Genomic DNA, 26,054 nt, shown 5'->3' on the forward strand with positions numbered 1-26,054 from the left:
CCCTGAGGTCTTTGGAAATACTGTTTTTCGTCTTCAGTCCCCTCCCCCCCTCTTATTTATCTTCTGTAGTATACAATTCCCCCTTTTACAGCCTCAATATTCAACATCTGCCATATATTACAGGAACTACAAAATATCACCTGCAGGGTGAAATTTCTGTCTTCTTCATTAGACCAAGTGAAATATAGTAGATAATATAGCACAGGGAACAAAATCATCTTAATTGCACTAATTTAAACTGCAGAAAAAAGCAATTACACTATCAATTTATATTGTAAGAAACCAAACATAACTGGTGAAAGTAAGAGAATTACCCCATGTGCTCGTCTATCAGGAGTCTTACCAGATTGCTTGTCTTTGTGAAAACACTGCTTTGCTTCTTTAAAAAAAAAAAAAAAAAAAAAAAAAAAGAGAGGGGGAAGGAAATTAAACAGAGAAAAAAAGTTGTCTGAAACAAGAAAGTTGTTTCTTTCTCCACAGAGTACTTTAAAAACAAAATTAAATATGAACCGATGGCTCATATGGGTTTTTTTTCCAGGAAAAACAGCCTTTCAGAACAGATGACCAATACACCTCCTCTTTTGGGCAAGTTTTTACTCAAAGGAGATGGAACTTTGGATGAACTCCACTAATTCAAAGACAAAACCCTGAAATTCACATCCAAAAGAATAAAAAAGAGTCCAAGGAATCTATCAGCATCAGCCTGAGACAAGACTGACTTTACCTTTGAAGCTGCCAATGCAGCTGCTACTGGAGCTCAGTGAGAAATCAGGTGTTGCTGTGCCTGGTGTTAGTTCTAGAACAAAATAATTCTCCCAGAGAACACCATCTCCATCCAGTGATTATCACCCACAGATTTCACACAGAGTCATGATGAAAAGACTGAAATGTTGTTGAAAATTCATTGCAACAACTCAAAAAGTGGAAAAGATGTACCAGTACTCACTGTATCCTTAACATGTATTTTTAATAACAAAATTATACAATGTTGCTTCGAAACTACTGGCACTCTTTTTTTACCCTCGGTATTAAATGTAAGATAAACAGATGGCAGTACTTTTAATTAATTTCCCCAAAGAGTTCTGAGGAAGTAAAGCAGAAAATAATGTTAAAATGCTTTTTTAAAACACTTCGGAAAAAATATTATATGGGTTTGAATTTCCAGGTGTTTGTTCTGTCACCTGTGTTTGCACAGTCCCTCACAGCAACTTCTAACAGTAAAAAACAGGGAAGATGAATTGTTGACATACTTTAACAATTAACAACATCCAAGATGATAATTTCTGTGACTTGTACGCAAGTTCATGACCTGAGCCGCTAAATGTACCAACACTCAGCACTTTTCATCAAGGGCTAATAACCATATTTGCATACTTAAAGGAAACACATTTCATTTGCTTGAATAACCATCACAGACTTCTCCAACAAGGGGATGCTCTCATCTATTATGAGCTCCTGGCAAGCTGCCATATCGCTTGTGTTGGTCAAGGAGTTTTTTTGCTGTTCCCAGATGAGCTGGATTCTAAAGTACACTCACTCTACGAGCAAGGCAAGCCAGATGGACTACAGCCAACTCTTACCCAAAACCTGAGCAGCATCAGTAAATCAGTGTTTTGCTCCCTGTGGGGTTTACAGCATCAGCTCAAGCTTGACACTCCATTAACAAAGCCTTGTGACTTTTAGATGAGCCTCAGCTTGGAAGTGCTTTGAAAAAGACTATTCCCACATCTCCACAAAGTAACATTTCAGTTACATAACAAAATCAACAAAAGCAACTACTACTGTTGACTCCCAGGCCACATGGAAGAACTTTTCACTAGCAAAGACAGTACTTTTGGACATGGTAAGCATGTTAAGCTTGAACATTAATTACGGATCTTTGATCATCTATTCAGTCTTTCAATTCCTGACTACCACTTTATTCTCATGTCATGGGAGTGAGAACTATGGCCCTAGATAAAAGGGCCATCATCCATGATTTCTGAATTGGCTGACATTTTAGTGACATGGAAGCTTTTCTCAGTAGTGGAAGAAGAACTCAACCTCATGCTGCTCATATTCACCATAATGTACAACTGCTGATGACGCTCTCTCGTATTTCCTAATATATGCAAAGGCTGTGATACTCCCAACATTTTTCTAAAAAGTATAACTATAAAAATGCCTGCTTTCCTCAGTATACAGTAGTAGGGGTGTCCTCTGGGGTTACCATGCACCAGTGACAACTACTGCCCATACTGCTATTCACATGCAGTGCTCACCCTTTCTCAATGTCACTCTAGGAGGACATCTCTCATTGGGAGACTTTTACGCTTGAGGACTGCACACCATGGCAGTTGCATTTCTCTAATACTGTTAGTGCAACTGTGCATCTTTGCTGCCCTGTTGGATTTCTGAGACGCCAAAGCACACACAATCTATTCAGTAACACAAATTTGTGAAAGCAAGTACGCTGCTGTGCTTCAGAGCCAAACAACTTATCTTTAAAATTCTGCAGCTTGTCACACTCTGCAGACACAACGGTGCTCTCTGTCAGAGTGCCAGCTTCTTCGCATAAACAGTTGGGTTCAGTCTCTGAGCTCTCCTGGAAAGGCACCTTTAGTGAGAAAACATTCATGGGGTTTTTTCCCAATCATCATGTGTTCTGAACAAACATACTCAAATGTGTTTTACTGCCTGCACAAACTATAGAAGTTCTGCTTCCCTCCCAGTAACTTATGTTTCAATCTACACATCTTTTAGAGTAATTTTTAAAATTTGGCCTGAGAGCACAATGTCCCTTATGCTTCTGATCCGCTTCCCACACAGCAGGGCTTTCTGTGTGCAAAATGTTACTTAGAATTCTACCACAGAGAGGGGAATTCAGTACTCTGTTGGTTTTGCAGTAATAAATGTGCAGAAATTTCCTTCTCAGAAATGCAGACCCCAAATCTACACTTTGCTATTTTCCAGTTCACCCATCTGAAATAATTTGCTACAAGCAAATAGCTTTGCTGTCGTACAACCCTAATACAAAAATATTCAACTCAGTGAAAACTGTACATTCTAGGTAAGACCACACTGACCAGAGAATTCTCATCTTCTCACCACAGGATATATTCTGCAGAATGATCATTATTTATAGCACATATATTATCCCAAGTAATTGATTTTAGAGCTGCACATCTACAAATGCACAGAATTGGTCAGCTTCCACTCTGATCTTAGAGAATACAGTGCATTAAAGATATATGGGTCACTCTTCAGCTTTGAAAATTTTCTAGGAGGAAGTTTCTTAACAAATTTCAAAAGATTTTGTGAGCTACAGGAAGAAGAAAAAGCAGAACAGAAAACTTTAGGTGGACTATTATGTAAGCATAGGTCAATTACCTTCTTTAAAACTAATTTCAACCTCATGGCAATCTCTTCTAGATGTAACAAATGGTCCTTATTCTAGTTTTCATTAAGTCAAAAAAAGGACAGTCTGACATTAAGAAAGCACACAGTGCTTCACATGCTTGCAAGAAAGGATTTGGTAGTCCTTCAATGTAGACTGCTTTGCTGTAGATTTATCAAATTAGCTGCACCTACCTCCTCAATCTCAATTCAGGTTTTATTTGTGAAATTTCTACTTGCTGCTCCTTCTTTAAAGTGTAGCATGCTATTAAAGAAGAAATACAGAAAAAATGTGTGTGTAACAACACACAGGCATATTCAAAGCTGCTTCTTGCTATGGCTGTAGTCCCCTAAGCAAACAGCAAGTCACAAACCTGCTGAAACCTCTTTGCCTATTGAACTGGAACAAAACACTGGAAGGACTGATCAAATAAGCTCTGAAAAGCACTACAATGTATTATTCTAACAGTTCTACAGAAGACTGCTGCCATATGAAATAAATGTCTCATTACATTCTAGATATAAATTCATGCATTGTGTATGGTTTCCAGTACTCTTCAGACACAAGTACAGATGGAGGTTAAAAATAATGAGACATCATCCTATTAAAGTCAGACTCTTGTGGAAACCAACTGCAATATGCTACTCCTATCTTGTAGCAGCCAGTTATATCTTGTCTTCACTGTCCATTTCAGTATTCAAGAGGAGGAAACTGTGTAAACCAAAAATATGCAGTGTGTACAGAAAACAACTCTATAACGCAGGTAGCTTGTGAAAGCAGGAATCTTTCTATTACTTTTTTATGCTCACATAGCATGACTGAGACTAGTAGTACAATTTATAAAACCATCACTGGCTGTTATTAGCCTTGTTATGGTGATGAATTTCAGACACTGTCTTCACCTAAATATCTATCTACCTTACAACGACTGTGGAAATTTTCGGTCTAAACAGTTCCTCCCATTTCCCAAAAAACAGGCTTTAGTAGCAACTTCCATAACCCACTGAGTAACTTTGCCTTTGAAAAAACCCCAAACCTCTCAACATCATGTTTTGGAGTAGAGAGTCAAAGTCTGGAAATACAGAGGCCTTTAAAATAGAAATACACACTTTGCTATCTCCATGAAAATTCCCTAAATTTGGTCAAGTTGAAGCTTTTGAAATTACTTCTTTGGGTCAGCCTGACTATCAGTAGTGTGAAAGGAAGGAGGAATACAGAAAAGAGAGGAAATGGCACAGAAGGCTGCGATTCACAGTGGAAGCTAGGACAGCTGGGTAGAGAGAAAGAAAAGCCAGAGGACATATTTTTTTCACAGGTGGAAAACCACAAGAAGAGAAAAGTAAGACCATGCAGACAAGACAGAAAAGAGACAGGACGCTCCCACATGGGGTGGGCAAACACTCACATGTAGGGAGAAGTACACAAGAGCCTGCAGACACTAGCACATTTTCTCCACTAATCTCCATACCACAACTCAAGATTCCCACAGATTACCAACCCACTGTTTGTAGCAGGAATCAATGAAAATGTCTGGCAGTTTCCCACATTCTCCTCCAATTTGCAGACTGAAGCAACCTTCAACAGCTACCAGCTACCATTTCAGGTCAAGTAGGATGTGTCCATACAAAAGCTAGCAAACACAATGAAACATTGGAATGTAAACACCAGAAAATGGAATATGGACTTCCACTTACTTTTTCAAACACTTAGAAAAGTATAGAAACAAAAATTCAAATGAAAATAAAGAATGCCATCCCAAATGCTCAAAACGAAGACAGACTACAATTACAGAGGCTGCTGCAGTGAAAACTCAGCTTTCCAAGATATACATTCCTGATGTCACTACCATGAGATAAGTCAGCTCACAGCTGCTTCATATCTATCTTGCATTTATTTATCTTGCACTTCAACAGCCTAACTTATCCTGCAGTGGCCAACTTGTGTGCTAGCACCCATTAACTATTCCCAGGTCTTGAATTTTTTTCACAGATGGAATAAGTAGTTACCTAACCCTTACTTTATATAGGCCCAGGTATGAACTTGATCCAGCTTTATTTTCAAGTTTCAGTGGTAGGATCTTGTCCATCCATCAGAGAAGCTGAAAACTCTACCAGGTCCAAGTCAGAAAAAAAATCAACCTGATCTTTAACCTTACCTGGCTGAGCATCACATTAAGTCACTTAAGCTGATATCATCACCATATTCCTTATTTTCTGAAATACTTCTGATCCTAATTCACTTATCAGAACAACAGAGTACACACAAATATTACAGAACCCCAAGGAACCCTGTACAGTGATATTATCCAATGCTATGCAAGTACTTTGAAAGTCATCTCAAAATCATCTTTAAAAGGACTCTTAGCAAGTGGGGTGCTGACAAGATGAACAAATATTTACGTAGTTAGAGTGACGAGTGTTCTAAAAAATTTCAAAACCATCAGTGTTTCAATAAGGCACAGTAGGTGCCTATAGCTAGAGCCACCCAACAAGAACACAAAATTAAATTAATTGATCAGCATCCGACACAGGCAGAGATCACACAGCAGGAGCAAACATGGTGCTGTTTAATTAAGGAAGGAACGGTACAAGTAGAGGGACCAAATTAAGTTTTCACAGCTAAACTTAATTCTGACAACTTCTGAATGATTGACCTTGCAACCATAATAAATAATATTACACCTCTGCTGTAAACGGTGTACCTGCAATATTAGTATTACAGTGTCTAAATGAGGGAGTAAATAACCAAGTATGAGCACTGAAACATGTTATGCTGAAGTCAGTGGGCATTCTGTTACTTGCTTTTTCCAATGCATCAATATGACAAGAAATCACTTAATCTTATGTACCTGCAATGAATATTTCTTTTGTACGACAGAAAGGCATCCTAGGAAATAATTTAATTGCTTTGACATGAAACTGAGTTTGTCTACGAGCATACTTTAACCACTACTTACAAATGAGGAACTCTACAAAAAAGCTGTTTTAGAAAAAAATTACTTTTGCTCTATTTCTCAGTGGGGCATTTCCTTCAGAAAAAAAAAAAAGGCACAAAAAGCAGACTCATTTGTCAGCACACATTTCAGGCAGCAGAAAAAAAGGCTTGTGGCATATGTCTTGCTATTTTTCAAAGACAGAGTGAGACAGGAGCCTTTAAAAGATCATGTCAATTTTCTTCTTCTGGGTGGGTGAGGCTCAACATGCCTCTTTGCCCGTAAGTGGAAAATAAAGCTGGAATGCTCATGACATTGCTTTGTCTCTTGTGGAATGGTTTAGATGTTAAAGAAAGGCAAACTCAGTACAAAGCTAGCAAATAATTATTTTTACAACTATTTTAGTACACAAAATCAATCACAGTGAAAATAAGGCATACCGTTTAAAAATATTTTTAAGGACAGGAAATAACCTTAATTCTGGCATCCCTTTCATGCCTTCTATAAGCTTTCTAATAAATTTTTCTTCCACATCCAAAAATATGCTAAGCACACAGACTGTAAAATGGCAAGATTCCCTCAAGTAACTTGTAAACTAATTTCCAACATGAAAAAAGCAAAAAAGGGATGAAGCAAGCTTGCAGACATTACAGCAGCAAAACCCAGTGGAGGCTAAATTTTTTTCCAGACTAAATCAGTTGAAAGAGACTGTATTGGAAACAGACCTCCATGCTTTACCACAAACAGCAAAGCCCCTTTGTGCCAACAGTGCAGGACATCCACTTTGCAAGCATATAATCTGAAAATATGTTCTAAATGTTCTTATCACATGTAAAGGCCCTATCAGTTCACAAGGTACAAATATGCCATCCTCCTTCTGCCTTTGCCTTCAGGTCTCTGGGTATCGTCTGGGTTCTCACCTTGTCATTTAACTGTCATTTAGTCTTGCAGTTCATAGCACTTATCAACAATGTTAGTTGAATTTAAGGTGCAAGTAACAAGGAGGAAACGGAAAACTGGGAATCCCAGAATTTTGCTTTATTCACCCTGGATTGTAACTGAATCTAAATCAGTAAGACAGCAAACTTTACAAATTTACATTTAAATGACAGTGAAGACTCGTCATTACCATGTCACTGTCTAGAACAGCATGTGCTTATTGAAATCTTGTGGACAATGTTGAACTTGGAAATTTACATTTTAAAGGACAAAAATTCTATTTTAAGCAAGAGATAGTAAGCCCCTTTAAAAAGCAGCTGGCCCTCAGAGACTGCAGGAGAGGTGCTAGAACAGAAAAGATGGGCTGAAGGAATGTCTCAGCTTCATGAAGTTGACAGCCATAGCTGACAGTGACAGGGTGATGTGAAAGTTAAGTGATGCTTAGAGATGATGTAGTTAAGTTAGTCGTTTCTATCCTTCTACTTTTGCTAAAAACATACCCATAATTTTCTAGTTCAAAATTAAAAATTACCTGTGTAGATGCACGACACCAATCAGATTATGGATCTAAATCATATTGGAAGGCATTCTGAGCAACAGCATAATTAAAGCACACTCAAGAAATGTGAGAAAATACATTAAACGGATCTGCAATCATAACCCATTAACAACACAGGTGGTAAGGATTTTTTTTTAAAGGCCAACTCAACAGCCAACAGCTTGTCTGTCTACTACATACAGATATAAAACATCCAGCCCCCTTGAAAATATATCATTCTTCGATCCTGTTGTGTCATTCATCATTATAATTACAGCAATTTACTGTTTGCTTTCCAGATAAATTTCTTTTTATAGAATCATAGTAATTAACAATGACAGTAGCAAAATTGATAGCACCGCTTCTTAAAGTACCCGTTCCTCTAAGATGACACTACTGCCTTGACAAACTTTAAACAAACGGTCTCGTCTTTTGCAGTTTGTGTCTAACAGTGTTTGTTCCAGTCAAAACAGGTCAGCCTTTTCCAAGACAGGACTAGAGAAAAAATATGCTCTTTAATGTTGCTGACCTTTTCTTCAAACAGTTCTCAGAACTCATTCATTGAAAGGTAGCCTTCAAAAGTTGCACTTCAGGTCAAAGACATACTTTTTCTAGTTTCTGTGAAATTTTTCCAATTTGTCAAAGTTTACATCTAGTCAATGGAAAATTGTACTTTAAAGCTGCACTTAAGCAGCTAAAGTCTCCCAGAGAATCCACCTCCCTGAGTGTGCTTAAACATTCAGGTATATGCCCGAAGCAGAAGTTTGAAACTAGAAGTCTGGAATCCAACACCAGTTATAGATGGGACAGTGTTATCAGCAGAACTATTTTGACAGTTTCCCCAAAATCACAATCACAAACCTGGGTTTGGCTGAACGCATCTCCAAGTCCCGTGCTCCATTTCTGCTCCCCCCACTCTTCACGCCTGCTAATGACAAAAAGGGTGGGAAACACTAGCCCTGTCCAAGTAGACTCCCCACTCTCAATGCCACAGGCTCCTGGCTGAGGCCAGCCAAAGTCACCAACCCTTCCCATTTTCCCATTACTGCTTTCTACACCTGGTACTGGTTTGAATGGCCTTTGTAATTTGCATTCTTTCAGACCCACTGTGATAGTTGTCATTCTCTTCCTAAGATCCTCACACCAACAACTATTCTTCACCGCCATTTCTCCTAGTTCCTAGTTCTCCTCCCTGCTGGTGCCCAGGTATGGACAGTGCCAAGCATTCCAGTGGGACAGTCTTCTTCCAGGTTACCAGAGCACAGTAGAAAGGGGAGCAAGAAGGCTAGAGGAAATACAAGAGGGAAAAGGGCACAAAAAAGGCATGGACAATGCATGTAGAGCTTTTAACTCTGTCAATATCAGAAAAAAAACCCAACCAAAACTAAATACAAAGGTGGAGGTTTACACTTTTGCAATGAAAATTACCACCTGAAAAAATGGTATCACAAGGGGACTTTCACTTCAAGGTTCAGGACAAGCCAACAAATCAAAACCCAAGAGTTTAAATCTTTGTTCTTCATCCCATATAGTACATGAGCCTAGAGACAAAGACAATTCTTTAGTCTGTCTCTTTAAATCTTTCTTGCTTATTATTATAGCTAAACACAAAAGTGACTTGCTAACCAAACACATGAAGCATGAAGGTTCTTGTTCCTGAGGAGAAATGGAACAGAAAACAAGTAGGGCACCTTAGCAAGCAGCAGGATATAGAAGGAGAACTACAACATGCCTAGACTGTATTTCTCTCTAACTTCCATTTTCAATTAGAAAGACAAAGCAAATAGAATACTAATAGGTTGAGTGGCTGAATCAATAAGCATAGCAGAAATTCCACCTAGTGAGCTCTTTTCTACCTGCAAAAACCACATAAGGAGAAAAATCAAACTTTAGATGTTAATTTGATTTGACCAAGCACAAACCAGACCAGACCACTCAGTGTATCAGTATGTTGCCAAGAGTGGACCTGAACGTCACAGATATAATCTCCTTATAAATGTAGCACTATCACATGGTCAAATATGGGACTCTGTCATCTCACCAACTGAAACCAAACAAACTTGCTCAACAGAAACAAAAGACTACTCAGTTTGGAGCAAATGCACAGCAGTTTAAGTTCAGTTTAAGAAACAATGTCATGCACATAAGACCAAGGTTTAGGAATATGGCAAAACCATAATTGCTCTGAAGCAGTTTCTGAATCTCTGAAAGTCTGGGGAATGCATGTTGCTCTAAATAATCCTTTTCCAAGCAACCTCTTGAAGACAGCTCATCTGCAACAATATTTTGAGATACTGCAAAAGGGCAAAAACATTTTTAGTTTCTACAACTAAAGTGAGAACGTCTTAGTGTGCCAGAAAATACAGCTCAAACACTGTGAAGTCCTTGGAGCTCTTTACTAGTGATTTGCTGCCTCATCACCTCATCCCAAGTAAATCAAAGAATGACTTCAACAAAGTCACTAAATTTTTATGGGCCAAGTTTTTCTGCCAAAGGAAAACAGTCTGACCTAAAAAGGGTCACAGGAATCCGGACAGAAGCAAGTACTCATAGGCACTAATGAATTTCTCTCCTCCTTCATCATGCCTATTTAGTGTGTATGTTAAATCAGATATTCTGCAACAGTAAACTGCACCTCTAAGGGAAATTGATAAATGAGGAATACTAAATCCCTGTTCCAACACATGCCAGAAAGCTTTGGCTAAAAATCAAGAACTGATTACATCAAAAATCTAAGAGCATCTTCCATTTCAGATATTGATATTAAAATAGTGTCAACCAAAGTGCTAACATTCACAAGACTAAATACACAACATAGTTCAGTATTTCAAATAGCACTAGCCTTATGAAAACAGAACAGAAATATTCCCAAACAAAAAAAGGAAAGATCAGTCCATGACTGACGACAGATCACAGACTCCAAGAGGTCCATCAAAATGCCTCTCCCCTAGCTGGTTAGGATGCTTACATATGACAGCCTGATAACATTTGAAACAAACTGACAAGATGTCCACAGATAAACAAACCTGATCTGAGGCAGTAAAATACACTCCTCTCCCAAAGTTCTCTGACCACAATAAACTGCCTGTAAAATATTAAGAACCATTTACTTGAGCAGAAACTACAGTTGCGTATCTGTATCTTGAAGTTATCTTTACCGTTAACTATACAATGAGTGCTGCACAATCATAGGAAATGCAGTGGTGTCATGGTCAGCAAGGAGTGTATGATTATCTGCAGGTATATTTCCAACATTTTGTTGTTTTTTAACAAGTGAGGTTAATAAAACCTTGTCCTTGTACACAGTTTGGCTTTCATTTCACTTCAAGAGCTTTTATAAACTTGTTTACATAATTCCCAAAGATGTAGATTTATAATTGTCAATGATTTTACAAGGTTAATGGCCTCTGTAATTAAAATGAATGAGAAGCTGAACCACTTTAAATTTATGCGCTTCGGTCAACCATAAAAACAGCAAACTCTGCAGAGAACATGGGTGCATGAACCAGAGTAAAACCCACCTTTTGCTGACAGCTCCAAAGCAATGCACAGAAAGGGACATCTCTTAATGGTGTACTTAGACTCTGGAGTATTTGGAAACATAAAATTTTGCAGAACAGGGATGAATGGAATTTCCAGTCCAGTTTGTAGATCTAGATACACTCTAAGAAATACTTTTATTCCAGAGGTATAAGTTAAATTTAACAAACAAGCACATACACAAAGTTCACACTGTCCTACTGAAGGCTCAAAACCACAGATTCTCTTTTCAGAAGCATACCTATTATTGAAGATGGTTTTAATTTACTTTAAATCTCACTTTCTTTTATTTTTTATTTAAACCTCAAGCTTTTAATTAGAATATTTTAAAATAAATTAATTTAATTTGTACTCTTGGAGTACTGGCAGAAATCCAACAGAAAGGTGTTAATGTCTTGAACACATTATCCACAGGTACACACTCTTATAGGATATTTAGTTTGACCTCCTCAACACAAGAAGCAGTTTTCAAGCTCATAAATTTTTACTGAGCATATTTTTAGAAAGGCATCCGTTGTCTTGCAACAACCCATCTGCGTAAGTCCCCACAAAACTCATCCACATTTGGTAGAGTGGGAAGTCCATCTAATCCTTACACAGATAACTTAAGCCAAGGCTGTTTAATCAGGCTTTTAATGGAGACTACATACTGCTCCAAAACCTTTTCTTTTGCCTTTATATAGATTGGTACTAATTTGTACAAGCAAGACTGAGAGGCAGCAGCATACAGACATACATCAATGTGATCACTTGAATTTTGTTTGTGAGCTGCAGCTACAACCCTTAGCTTCTCCACCGGCATGCAAAATAAAGCATTTTTGATTATGCAAATAGTCCTCTGCTTTGTGAATAGGGCCTCAAGTGATTCAAATGCTAATTCTGTTAGAAACCTTGATGCAAAGCCAGTATTTCAACCATGTCAGCTTTATAACCAAGACCTTCTGAGATACACAGAATTGGAAATTGAAAAATACCTTTTAGAACTACAAATACATAAAGTAACTTGGAAAAGTGTGAAAGTTCTTTACAGCTTTCTGTCAATGGGCCTGCAACTTGCTGGGTTTTATTTTGTGTTAGATGCCCCTTCAGGAACTGGCAGTTTCCTAACAGCAGCAGTGTAGGCACTGCCACGCTGAGAAAACCAGAAATGAAACAAAAAAAAGGCAAATTTTTATGTTGTCCAGAGGTTAATATGCTAAATGGTTGGGGTTCATGTCATCTCATTTTCTTAATAAAACCTTTACACAATCCAGTGCATGTTTGTATGAAAATTTTCTCACCATTATTAAACACATTTTTTGAGCCCTCACAGCACAAAAAATAGCAAGCATGCGTCCTGGATTTCAAAGAAAGAGAGAGAAAGGAAAGTGAGTGAGAGAATGTGTGTGTGAAATGTGTAAAAAGTAGAGTAGATTATATTTTTACTAGTCATAAAATTTTGGAAATATTTGGACCACATAAAGGTATGTCAATTTTGAATTTTGACTGTTTCCAAACTAAAACTTTGAAATATGATGAGAGTTCTTTTTTTTTTTTTTTTTTTATTTTGCAAGTGTTGCCTAAAATCAAAGAAAAATTCTCTAAACAGTTTAGTAAAGTAAGGTATAGAGCAGGTCTTTAATTAAGGCATTAAGATGCATAAAATACATTTAGCATAAACACACAGAATAGCTGTTATAATGTTATAATACTGGTTAATTATCATATGCAACCATTACATCATGGTCTCAAAAACTGTCCGTCCCCCGAACCTGCCTCAGGCCCTCCCCTAGTCACACTTCCTGCTTTGAGTTGGTGGTCTTCTAGGATCCCTCCTTCCTCAATATCTTCCTTGTTGTCAACACCTACCATCCTGCTTGGAACCATTTCAACAATTCTGGGCCTTCTGGATAGTTTTGTCTGCAAACAATGTGTATATTATGTTCTTTAGGTACATCTTCAACAGATTGGATGCTCTTGCTAAAATCTTTCCTTGAAAAAGAACATTAAACAGAAGTTCAAGAATTTGGCACAAAGGGTGACAAAGGGTGGTTAAAGTATTAAAAGCTATATTAAAATTCTATATACTAGGATCTGAGGATCTTAAGGATCTTAGGACATCGCAAGCAGTTTTGATTTTTTTTTTTTTTTTATTAGCTGTTTTTAACCTATCACAGTAACTGGGGCTCCTTTGTCCTCTCAAGTTTCAGGAGATACGAGGGAAGGGAGAATGTTTTCAAATGGAAGCCAGCCACACTGGCACTGCCATCACCCTGTCTGCAAAGCTAGCATGCCAGTACACCAAGATTCTTACCACTTTCTTCACTTCCTCGATTGCTTTTGCTCAAGGAAAACCAGCTGATAATTAAGTCTAAATAAAACCCATGGATCTAATTACCTGAGCTATACAACTAAGATGGGCTTCAAAGAATTAACTCTCAGCTTAAGTTACCTGTAGACAAAGAAAAGGTGTTAGGAAGCTTCCACATGAGGGCCAAAGCGAAAAGTTAATATATAAATTAAAATATAAATTACCTGTTATTGGCAGTGCAAGTTTTGAATATCTCCTCAAGAGAAAAATCCACAGAATCTTAATTTGCATTAACCTCTTCCTAACAACTAAGTAAAAGTCAAAGAAAACTAGTAAATACCACTTCTGCACTGATTAAACAAACTCTAAATCAAGCATCACAAAACATGGATGACAAACAAGCTATATCAGATCAGAACAGATACAAATAACTGAGTTTAGTACACCTAAAACATCCTTATTTACAAGCCTTCCTCCATTCATTTTGCTGTTAAGTTCATTTTTCTATTGGCTCTAGCTAAATCTGCTGCCAGCTGAGAAGCTGTGGAAGTTTGTGACAAGTGGCTCAGACCTTAAAAAATCAGAAATACAAAGTTCCAGACTCTACAACTGTATATCCCATAGTGGTGACTTTTAGAGACTTCACAGTCATGGCTTCTATTTCAATAAATGGGTCAGAGGTGGAAGGTCACAATATCCTATTACCTGCCTCTGAACCATCCAGTTCCCCTTCATCTCAGCAGAAAAATGCGATATATTATCAGCTTCTTTTTTAATATTGCTTACTCAGGAGGAACATTCAGAAGTAAAATGATGTGGATATTCATTTTCATTGCTTTGAAGAAGACAGTAAAGGTCAAATTCTAATTTTGAAATGCTACTCTCTTCATATTGATTATAAAGCCTTAAAGCAGTAACTCCACCCATGCTGCAAGAAGAAATCCCTTTATGAAGCATTTATTTCAGTTTCATATAATTCCTGACTGATAAATCTCCCACCTCTCCCAGCAAAAAAGGAGAAACTGAACTAAAATATTTGCAACACAATCTTCAGCCTATGGAATAATACAAGAGAGGAAAAGGTGCAGTGCTGTCTCCTGAAGGAATGGTCTCACCTAGACAACTATGACTACAGCATCTGACAGCAGGTAAAGCAAAGGAAAAAAGGAACATGTGAAGAAACAGGAAAAAAAAAGCAAAGGAGAAAAAGAAAATATGGGGTTTTTTCTCACATATATAACTTTAGTTTAAGATGTATTTGTTACCACTTTTTCCTCTGTCTTGATTAAAATTAATCTTTTCCTTCCTATGAGGAAGGCGTTAGTGCTTCTTTTTAACTACAGTGGCTGCTGCCATATTTCATGGCAGTACAAAGATGCAGGCTGCTGAAAATATTTCTCAACTGCTTCAAAGTTTAGAAACAATTCATCCTTAAAATTTTCAGCAAAGTACTGTGTTATACTTATTGTTATACTCGTGTCTGAAGAACCGAGACTGCTTCATATCATATTTTTAAATAAATTACACACACCAGGAGAATTAGGATAATTCATTCATGAACTTTCTGTATTAAAAACACACAAAACTGTTCTGATCATGTTTATAAGTCAGTAGCAAGAAGATGGTCACATGTCTTAGACATCACTTCTGACAACTTTCATAGGAAGAATTTTATCTTTATCTAGATGCGGCTTCAAGTCCAACTCACATTAGACATTCTCTGAGCCTATCAAAGACAATATGCACCCTTCAAAAAGGATTTGGTCCTTTAGGTTAATTGGCTTTTTAAGTCTTAAAGACATACAGGAGACAAATGCACGCAAAATACGCCTATGTACCCATACACTTTTTTCCATATATGTAGTGATGTATCTCCTTCAAGGGGGAGAGATGTAACACCAGGAAACCACACAACCTTCTAACGTCCTTATTTTGCATTTACCCAAAATTGAAACCAATTCTGCTGAGATACAATAGTCATCTACTAGTTTTATATGTTCAAAAGACCATGGATAAAACTCAAGCTGACCAAACCAGTTCAAGCACTGAGTTGCCACCTCGTCCTAGTATTTTCAAAGTCCAGGAGGCAACAGTTGAAAAACACACAAAACATCAGAAGATCTTGACAAAGGCAAATGACTTTGTGCAGATTGGAAGTCTCTACTTTCACTACAAGGCAAAATGGTATTGTTGTTTAGATTATTCCTTTTGCAAAAGGGAGATATAACAAATAAAAAACAATTAGAAAAATTGGCTAGGTTCAGGAGACATTTCTCTGCCTCAACACCAGATGGTATCAAATTTTTATTTCACCAGGTGGCCATGGAAGATACTGGCACTTTGAAGGGTGCCTTAGGGTCTCTAAGCAGTTCAAACTGAGATATTCCATCATTTGCTATCATCTCCATTCATATTAAGAAACTGGTATCTGTATCACCAATTACATCCACTCCAACTGCTATATGGTCACAGGGTAAAAACTAATGCTATTTGGAGAAGGATTAACTTAGCTCTACATTTTATGGTGGCAAAATGTGCTATAAGAGGAGGTTGAATTTGCATACAGCATAAAAAGACTGACTTAACAACTTCCACTCAAACAAGAAAGTCATGAGGACTGCATAAGGGTTCTGTACGACTTATAGATGGGATTGCCACCCTCCTTATATCCTCCATATTCTATAATTGTCGTGATTTTCTACCCTTCCTGTCATACTATCAGGGGTAGTGAGAGCAGTAGCCCAGAATCTGTAAGGCAACAGTTCTGACTCCTACATTAAATAGGGAAGAGAAGAAATGGTTTTGAGCAGAAGAAAACTGCTCTGAGCAGAAAGCCTCAGCAGGGGCAAAAGCCAAGTCAGAGAGCCCTGAAACTCAGAGCAGAGGAAACTGTAAGCAAATGCCATACGGAGAAGGGTTCAACAGCATTTCTGAACTAATGGGTTTGTAACCTTCCAGCACTGGAACTAGCACAAGATCCCTTATCCAGCACCTTCCATGTGAGCACTGAGGATGCACAGACAACTTCTTTGGTGGAAGTAGGGCAGAACCTGAAAGGTCTGCCATTAAGCTGACATTACAAGGATGAGGAAAGAATTCTTGATGGCAAAATGATCATATTAAAAAAAGAAATCGTCAAAGTGTCACACCATTCTTTTCTTGCTTGAACTGTGCTCAAGAACAGAAGCCAGAAGAAGGTCACAGCTTGCACATCAAAAGTACTGAATGAAGATTCAATTTACAAAGCTGTTTTCCATCTCAGAAGGCTACAGATAAAATATTGGAGGGAGAATGGGAGGAGGACAGAGGAAATGGAATATTCTGTGGAACAGATTTAGCTCTATGAAGCTGGATAATTTGGAATTTGCATTTGTACTTCTCAGAAAAGCATGACACTTTTCCCAAATGATGGGAGTTCATTATAGAGTTTAAAATTTATATAATGATTCTCAAAGGGAAACACCATAATTTATGCCACATTTATGTAATCCTATCTCTCCTGAAGGGTTTCTAATTGAGAAAACCACTAATTTGTTAGAGGGGAAAAAAAAAGCAGGGGGGAAGGAAAAGCTATGCTCAGCCTATGAATAGCAAGGTACAAAGAAACAAGCAGGACAGACTTTTTCAATCTCTACTGTTTCTGAGCACCCTACATGGACAAAAGCTTTCATTTGTTCCACTAAAAAGAAGTGAGAAAGTAGCACAGTGCAATTTGTACACACTGAAAAGCAGAAAAAAATAATAACATAGTAACCACTTGCACTCTATATGAAATTGGACAACTATTGGTTCTCCCACATTCATCTGAGATGACTAGGAGTTCAGTTCACCTGGTTTAAAGGTAAACGGGCAGGGGAAATAACTCAAAAGAGAGATTATAAGTCAGAATAACAATTTAATAAAATAATACAATAAATACGATTATACAGACAAACAGTCAGTTTTAACCCACAAAACCCAAATGTATAACCCAGCACCCTGGGGCATGAACAGAGTGGTTTTCGCTGGGTCCCCTGAGTCCAAAGTAAAAGGAGAGGGAAAAAACCTGTTGGTGAGAGTGCTGTTGCAGTCTGGTCAAGAGTGGTGATTGCAGTCCAGTCAAGGGTGGTGGTTGCAGTCCAGTCGAGAGTGGTGGTTGCAGTCTGGTTGAGAGTGGTGGTCTGCAGTCTTCCTCTGAATCCCATGAGTGGTTAAAAAAGTCCCAAAACCCCAAGATTATATATTCTCCAGTTCAGGCAGGAATGCCCAGTACCTCCCTCAGGGTGGGGAGTTCCACAAAGGGTGTGAGGACAGGAGCATCCTCTTATCTCACGGGCCTCTTAACACCCAGTTTATAGCCTGATGAGTCAGGCTGCTCTGGGCAAATGGTGTAAATGGTCTATTGATAACAGTTTCTGGGAAATGGCATGGAAGGCTACAGAATATACAGTTTTGGGTTACATCCATACAGTGATGAACTGGTCCCGGCTGTTCTAACTAGGACACTGTCAGTAAAAAAATTAGCAGCCAGTCAGGGCTGGGGAGAACAGCAGGAGGGAAAGCAGAGTAAAGATGAAAGAACCTACTACTTCCAAGCTCCATAATGACATCACCAAACATCTAACACACTTCTCTTAGACATATACAAAAGCATATGCAGAAGAAAGCACAAATGACGCATAGTTGAAAATCTCAGTATCAAAAAAATGCTCAGAAAAAAACCTGCAGAAATGAAAGGCAATTTTTATATTATTAACGTTCAAGAAGAAGTAGCATACATTTATCTGCACTGTGAGAGGGTATTTAATAATAAGTAACATCCGAAAGTGCTGGAAATTTTAAAAGCTGACTACATTTCATAAAAAATGTCCCAGGAACATCCTTTTCCAAATGTCCTGTAGTTTTTGAAGCCCAACCTCACTTAATTTGGAAATCCTGTATTCCTCTTTTATCTTGAGGAATCACACAGTTTGGGGAAGGCTGCAGGATGACCATATGTGGCAGTTTGAGCCACATTAGAAATCCCAAATCCAATTTTTAGGCTTCCCCCCACCCCGTTCTCACAATTTATCCCAACACTGGAGAGAAACTTTCAGACTGGAGGCTTCTGTAGGGGAAGGGGGAAGTATACATTTATTTACACAAGTAAAAATACTGTACAAACTAAAAGCAACTATATATATATTATATTTACATTTCTGTCAGTCCTTTTAGCCCTTTCCTTTAACTTTAGTACAGAAAGAAGCCTTTCAAGGCTGGAGAGTAACCAGTCCCTCTTGTGGAGTGTTCTGGGCCTGAACGCTCCCCCCTCACCAAGTTCCAGTTGTTTGTTGCAGTCTCTCTCCTCACAAAGTGCAAGAAGATAGCTTTGAGTCCTTGCTCTTCTGCTGCTGTGTGATATCTCTCTCTCATACCTCGGTTCATAGGCTGCTGCAGTGTAGTTCAGCTTATCAAGCATCTGTGTCCTGGAATGTTGATTCCTCCTTCGGGTTTTCGGTTGTCCTCCGTTTAAATCACTGCAAGGACATCCTCCGGGTCCCTCTCTCTCTCTCTCTCTGGGGTCTGTCTCCAATTCTTGCCTGGGATTTTTCTCCCTAGCAATCGAGCCTCCTCTGGCCCGTCCACTTGGCTCTGCTCTAATGCTGAGCCTCACATCCACTCTCACTAAACCACGAGAGGGAAAAGCAGCCCTCCTCTGCAGCTTGGCTGCAAAGGTGGGGGGGAAGAAGAAGAGGGCCTGGCTGCAGGGCCTGTCTCTCTCCCTCTCTCTCCCACTTACCAGTTGTTTGTGAGTCGCATCCCTCACAAACATGCACTCATTCCAGTGCTGTCTCTAACTCTGGCCTAGGCAGAGTTAGGGGGGCTGCAGGGCTCCCCGCTTCCCCCTGGAGGGGGAGAGAGGGAGCCCAGTGGCCCCCTGGCCTTCTCCACCTACACACAGCAGACACCAACAGCAAAACAACCAAGACAGAACTGCCAACCGCTTCCAGTGCTGTGATATATGACTTTGAGCAGAAGCGAACAACATGGATGGTGACTGGCTCTCCAGGGAACACTGCTCTGGCACCCAATCACCTCTGAGCCCCCCCAGCCTCTCAGGGGGGGCCAATTTCAAACTATGACACCATAACAGAAACAGTTCAGACAGAGAAATAAAAATTGCTAGAGTCTCTTACTTTTGAATACTTCTTGACCTCAAATATCCAACGACACAGTGTCCCAGAGGTTCTTGGCTTGTGTGTTTTATTTTTAACAACACTGAAAAACAAAGCTATTAACAACTACAAGCTGAACTGGCTTTGCAGGGACTTTACAGTTAATTGAGCTGTAGCTATTTAGCCTGCAGTAGGCACCAGCTCTGCCAACTCTGTAGGCAAGGAAAAAAGTTCCCCAAGCTACAGCCAAGCTACTGTCCCTTTCTTTATTTACTTAAATGTTCCAAAGCAATGTGGCTTTTGGGGAGAGTGAACTTATCCTCACTCTGAAAACATAAAGACACAAATCCCCTATAGTAACTCATGTGACATGTATGCTCAGAATAGTTACATCTCCATCATCTTAAATGTAATCTTCTGAAGTTCCCCGAGGCTTGATGAGCCAAACACACATGAAGCTTTTAGGCATTTCAGTTATGGAAGTTTAAATTTCTTGACTGGACTTTGTGAAGGAAATATGAAAGTCCTCCAAACTCCTATCACTCAAAAGAAAGTAGTTGTTAAGCTTCCTTAATTAAAAAAAAAAAAAAGCCCAAACAGAAAACAACCAACAAAACTGCCAAAACAATGCTGCATAAAATGAATAGGTTTGCTTTTTCTAAGTGGATGATTTAACTTCTGAGAAAAAGAATAATTTATTCTTTATTGGAAGATGAAGACAGGATTTTCATTGCAATTTTCATGTTTACCTTCTACCAGTAGATCAACCAATGGTTTAAAAAAAAAAAAAAAGCATATATTGTTTCACTGTGCCCTTGACCTACAGCATACAACCTTCCAGACCTACTCTAATACAATGAATAGGAAGCTTATCACCAAGAGTCATCTAACTAGTGCCATGAGGTCATTTGTTGACTTAAGTGTTCTAAAGATCATTAGGCCATATATCAGTCAAAAATCACTGAGCTGGGAAGTGCTTGCAATAACTCAGGTAATAATTTAGTATGAAGTCACAAGAATTATGTCTACTCAGTAAAAATACAATTTTCTGGAGCTCTTCCTTAGATGGTATGGGTACACACCGTGCTATTTCTCTAGGGTAATACAGAAGCACAGCTGCTTTACATCACTTGCAGTATTGTTACTATAAAGCAGTGTTTTCCATTGTGCATCAATTAGGAACACTGTGCAATAAATTACACATACACTTAGGTAAGAGCTTTGTCTTGGCAAACTGCTGATTGTCCCTGTATTCTTTTCTTAGCAGTTACTCCGTTTCAATTTTCCACAGAACAGTTTTGTGAAGATTTAGCCCATTCAGCCTGACAATTTCAGAAAGGGAGGCTTCAGAAAACTATCCCAACCTCAGAAATTCTGTCTGGTATAAAAATATGTCCTGTGGAATAATGTAATATATATAATAATATAAAATAATTATATATAATAATATATAATATTATATAATATGTGTCCTGGAGAATGAAGGCAAATTCTAATTTATTTCTTAGAGACTCTTTCAGGTTTTCATTTTTTGTTTCTCTTAGAATCATAGAATGGCTTGGGTTGGAAGGGATCTTAAAGCTCATCTAGTTCCAATCCCCCTACCATGGGCAGGGACACTTTTCACTAGACCAGGTTGCTCAAAGCCCCATCCAACGTGGCCTTGAACTTTTCCAGGGATAGGGTAGCCACATCTTCTCTAAGCAACCTGTTCCAAGGCATCACCACCCTCACAGTAAAGAAATTCTTCCTCATATCTAATCTAACCATACTCTTTGCCAGCTTGAAGCCATTCCCCCTTGTCGTCTCACTACATGCTCCTGTAAATAGTCTCTCTTCATCTTTCTTGTAGGGTCCCTTTAGGTACTGGAAAGCTGCAATTAGGTCACCCTGAAGCCTTCTCTTTTCCCAGCTGAACAATCCCAATTCTCTTAGCCTTTCCTCATAGGAGAGGTGCTCCATCCCTCTAATCATCTCGGTGGCCTCCTCTAGACTTCCTCCTACCACACAGTGAGATAAGCTGGAAGAGGCCTGAAACGTTGAAGACTCCTGTGGCCAAGAGTTAAGCATCTCTCTTCCATGCTCTGTAGTGGCACTCAAATGCACTAGGTTTTCTCCTCCAAGTCACAAAATAAACTTACTCAGTATGCATGATGAACTGCTCTTTAAAAATTAAAGATATTCATTAAGCAAATCCCGTATTTTTTGTAAACTTATAATGCAAGAGAGCGGACTGCTTCCAGAGCACTTATGTGCTATTTTTGCACGCCTCTATCTATGTGTGGAAAAAAGACCACAGCCTTTGACAGTGGAGTAGATGGAAAATTATTATCTGGGCAACGGCCAAATCAAAGATGAAGAGACAGTCTATCACCTGAACGAACACTTTTAAAATGTGAAACAAAAATTGGTACAAATAGCTATGAATTATAAGATGTAAATACAATAATTAATATAAAGAGAAATAAACTGAAAGTGGCCCAATACATGGCATTTAAATGAAAAGTACCAAAATACCTACAAAACATGCCTGGCTTGGATGATGCTTTGAAACTTCATCTAGACCTATGGGAAATGAAACATTATCATATGCTAAAACACTGGAACAGAGTTTTATTACTATAGTAAATAGCAATATTTCCAGGGGTGGAAAATGAAAACCAAATGCAAAAAAGTTTTCACAATTAGGATGGGGAGGAAAGAATTTTATTGCCTGAGAACACAGTAAGCAAATTAACCTCAGAAGCAAAGTGCCAATAAAGCCAAGTATGTATGTCTACATACATACCCCAAAAGTAAAATCTTTTTCATGCTGTATGAGCAATATTATTACTCAGAAGTAAAAAAAGATTGCTATAGAACTGTAAATCAAGCTGTTCCCAGAATTAGAATCTACCATACAGTTCAGTATTTAGCCTAGGCAACCATATGATACTACAGGAAATAAAGGGAATGAAATATCTGAGACAAAAATTAAGGTCAGTGAACTTTTCTGCTGGCTGCAGTGGATTTAATCATACTTCAAGTGTGATGCTGAAACATCTCTGAACAGTTGATAATGAGAGTTACATAAAAAAGAATAAACCACAACTACACTAAACCAGAAATCATTTGCTAATCAGAATTCTACAGAATTTATTTTAAGTGAGAAAATAGCATGTAAATGACTTTCAGACTCTAGTATCTCTGATATCACAGTTGAAGGCACATTTAGCCCACAACAGTAATATGGTGGCCTGCACCACTCACATATATGTGATCAGATAATCACATAAAATGTTTAACACACTCAGGTATATGCACCAGATTCAGTTGGGCTTTTTTATCTTTTTTTCCCTTTTTTTTTTTTTTCCTCAGGCTCTTCAAAGGTAAATTAGATTATCTCAGTCTGAGTAAGTTAAATTCAGAGGGAAACGTCCTGTAAACTGCATGCTGTAAGTTGGTACATCTGACTCAGGAGAAGTTGAAAGAACATTTAGCACAGACTGCTTCTAAATTTTGTTCTAGGAATTCAATAGAGAGCTGAACAGCACCAATATATGTGTCACCTTTACCTGCTTTCATTCAAACCTATGTAACTTTGATGAATGGTAGAAGACACAAACCCATATCTGCTGTAAAAGCAGAATTACTTTATAAGCTTTAATTGAAGTTTCAGCTAAACCTCCCCCAGGCATTAACTATGACTTTTCTTATGCAACTTTACTGGTTTTTTTGTTTGGTCAGGTGTTTTTTTTTATTTTTCCTTCCACTTTTTGTTTCAACCAAGTTGGTGCTTGTCTCTGCAGTCACACATTCCATATTTAAATCCTACATTTTCCTATTTCTCTTGGTCTTTTTCTTTTATAGTGTTGTTTTTCTTTGCACTTCATTCTGCTACTGTCACAACAGTAACAATATGCTTCCCTGTACACAGCCAGCTACAAAATTCTCTCAGCAGGACCACTTTTTTAAGATTTCAGCCTGTGACTTCCCCCTAATTAACATCACACAGCATCCCCATTAGGAGCACTGAGCAGGAATGGTATTCTCCTTCACTCAAGAAACCATAAGAAATGTTAAACAATTTACTTACAGTAGTTTTAATTTACAACTAACTAGACTTTTGCCTGAATTTGTCTTGCATTTATGGAAAATTAGAAAATAAGGAATAAGTCAAGGTCAAACTGTGCCTGATTTCTCCATTATGAAAAAACTTGGAAAGAAATGCCCTCCAACAGACCTCTGGCTCATACCACCATACATGCATTCTTCTGTTAGGGGAACACTACTCCTCAGAAAACTGAAATTAGAAGTTGATCTCATCCTCAGCGGTATTTGTCCTTGTTCTACTTGTCCCAGTCTAAATTACAGAGCTGGAGCCCCAGTCATCCAACGAAGACTAAGAAAAACCCGCTTAATACAGAGTCCCGTTCTTACTGTTTTTCCATATCAAACTTCTCAGATAATTTCAAGAGCTCACCCAAGCACTTCTTTTTTTCTTTTTTTTTTTTTCCCCACCCATGTAGCTGACACCAGGCATGGCTGCATTACAGAGCCCAGTATGTCCACGACAGAGTAGATGCTGCCAAAAGTAACAGCTTCCTCAGGTCCTGCTAGTGAAGTCCACAGCAGTAGTTGTTACTGTCAAATAATACAGGCCTGGCACAACATCAGTGAGGTTACCTTCTGAAAATTACATTTGTAATACAGCCTTCCTTACTTTTCTGGTCCTAATATTTGTTTCTAACAAAATCAAAACCAACAACAGAAAAGTCAAACCCTAACCAAACAAAGATTTTTTCCCCTTCCCATCTAACACATCATGTATGAGTGACTTCTACATAATATAAAACATACAAGACTGTATTTCTACAGGTGGCTCTTACAGATCTGAATGAAATTCTGCTATCTAGGAGAGAGGATTACATTTACCAAAAAAAAAAAACCAACTCACAAACAAATAACCTATAACGCAAGTTTGATCCCATCTAACCGAAGGTCTACAAGACACAAGAAAAAACTCTCTCATTAACACTCTGGATCTAGTCTCAGCCTAGATGAGTACTTAAAAATATAATGGATGCACGTAGTCCCATCAAAATCAGTGAGACAATGCACATTTAAATATGTATTAATCATTAACTTCAAGAGCTTTTCTAGACAAGAGCTTTGTTCTACTAATATTAAAGCACCAGAATTTTAACTGGCTTCAACCACAGTATTATAGTCACAGCCAAAAGGAAACTTTTCCAATGAGAGTGAGAGAAGTATTTTCATGCAAGTGTAACTTTGCAATTTAAAAAAGAAATCAAGTAGAAAAAAAAATCTTTGTTCTTGCTCCTAAAGAATACTTATTTATACTGAGCTCACACAACAAACTATTTATGAAGGAAAACAAATTATACTGTATTTGACAGTTATAGTGCTATAAACTTTCATCTAGACCAAACTCAGATTAAAAAACCTTTTAAGTGTCACTAAAAAGGCACTAGAAAGCTCTATCTACTATTTTGTTATTAAGTCAGTACCATATCAACTATAAACCTGAAGAACAATAAACATATTTGAAACACAGGCTGTTACGACTTGAACTTGGCACTACAAATATTGAAAGCTGCACCCGTAACCCTCTGCACACCTCATTATCCCAGCACAGCTGCAGGGACAGACAGCTCACAGATAAAATGGATATCATTATGAATAAAAGTGTCAGATCATTCAATAATTGTTACTCAAACAAAGCAGTACAGAAGAACTGCAGAAATTCCCTCATAAATTGGTCACCCACGGTTTTCCCTTCCTTGTGGAAGAGTGCCGTTTAAAATGCACAACCTTGGGATGGAAATCCACAGTACTTTAATGGCTTCTAACTTCAGGGTGTCAATCACATGAAATGTGGATTTTTTTTTTTGGCCAGTCCCTTCCAGAATGGGCTCATTGTACATTCAGACATATAGCATATGAAGCCACACACCTCACATGCAGAGCCAGTTGTGGACCTTGTGAGGGCTGATGTTCTAGTACCTCCCTGGCTCATAGTACCTTGGGAATTATGCCAAGACAGCGCAATTTTAAAAGGTCCCTCAAAGCCATAACAGTTTCATCTCTTTAGTTCACTACCAATTGCAGATGAGTCTGAATCAGCGGTGTGATGGTAAAGAGTTTATTATTTCTCTACCAAGGCTCATTTTTAGTACTTTCTAACAGAGAAGGCCCACGCAGCGAAAGCATATCCAGCAATTTCTGCAAAAGAGCTCGATACAGACAGACTCAGATAATGCAGCCATCACTAGGGACCACGAGAGGCTGATAAGGAAGGATAA

The 26,054-nt window shown here is 38.3% G+C and overlaps 1 protein-coding gene across 4 annotated transcripts in view; it reads right to left on the minus strand.

Moving 5' to 3' along the window:
* Window positions 1-26,054, minus strand: part of CDK14 (cyclin dependent kinase 14) — a 345,123-nt gene that overhangs the window by 213,204 nt on the left and 105,865 nt on the right. The gene's annotated exons all lie outside the window — the stretch shown is intronic.

The sequence above is a fragment of the Pseudopipra pipra genome, chromosome 1 (genome assembly GCF_036250125.1).
Source record: "Pseudopipra pipra isolate bDixPip1 chromosome 1, bDixPip1.hap1, whole genome shotgun sequence".
In the NCBI taxonomy this organism is placed as follows: Eukaryota; Metazoa; Chordata; class Aves; order Passeriformes; family Pipridae; genus Pseudopipra; species Pseudopipra pipra.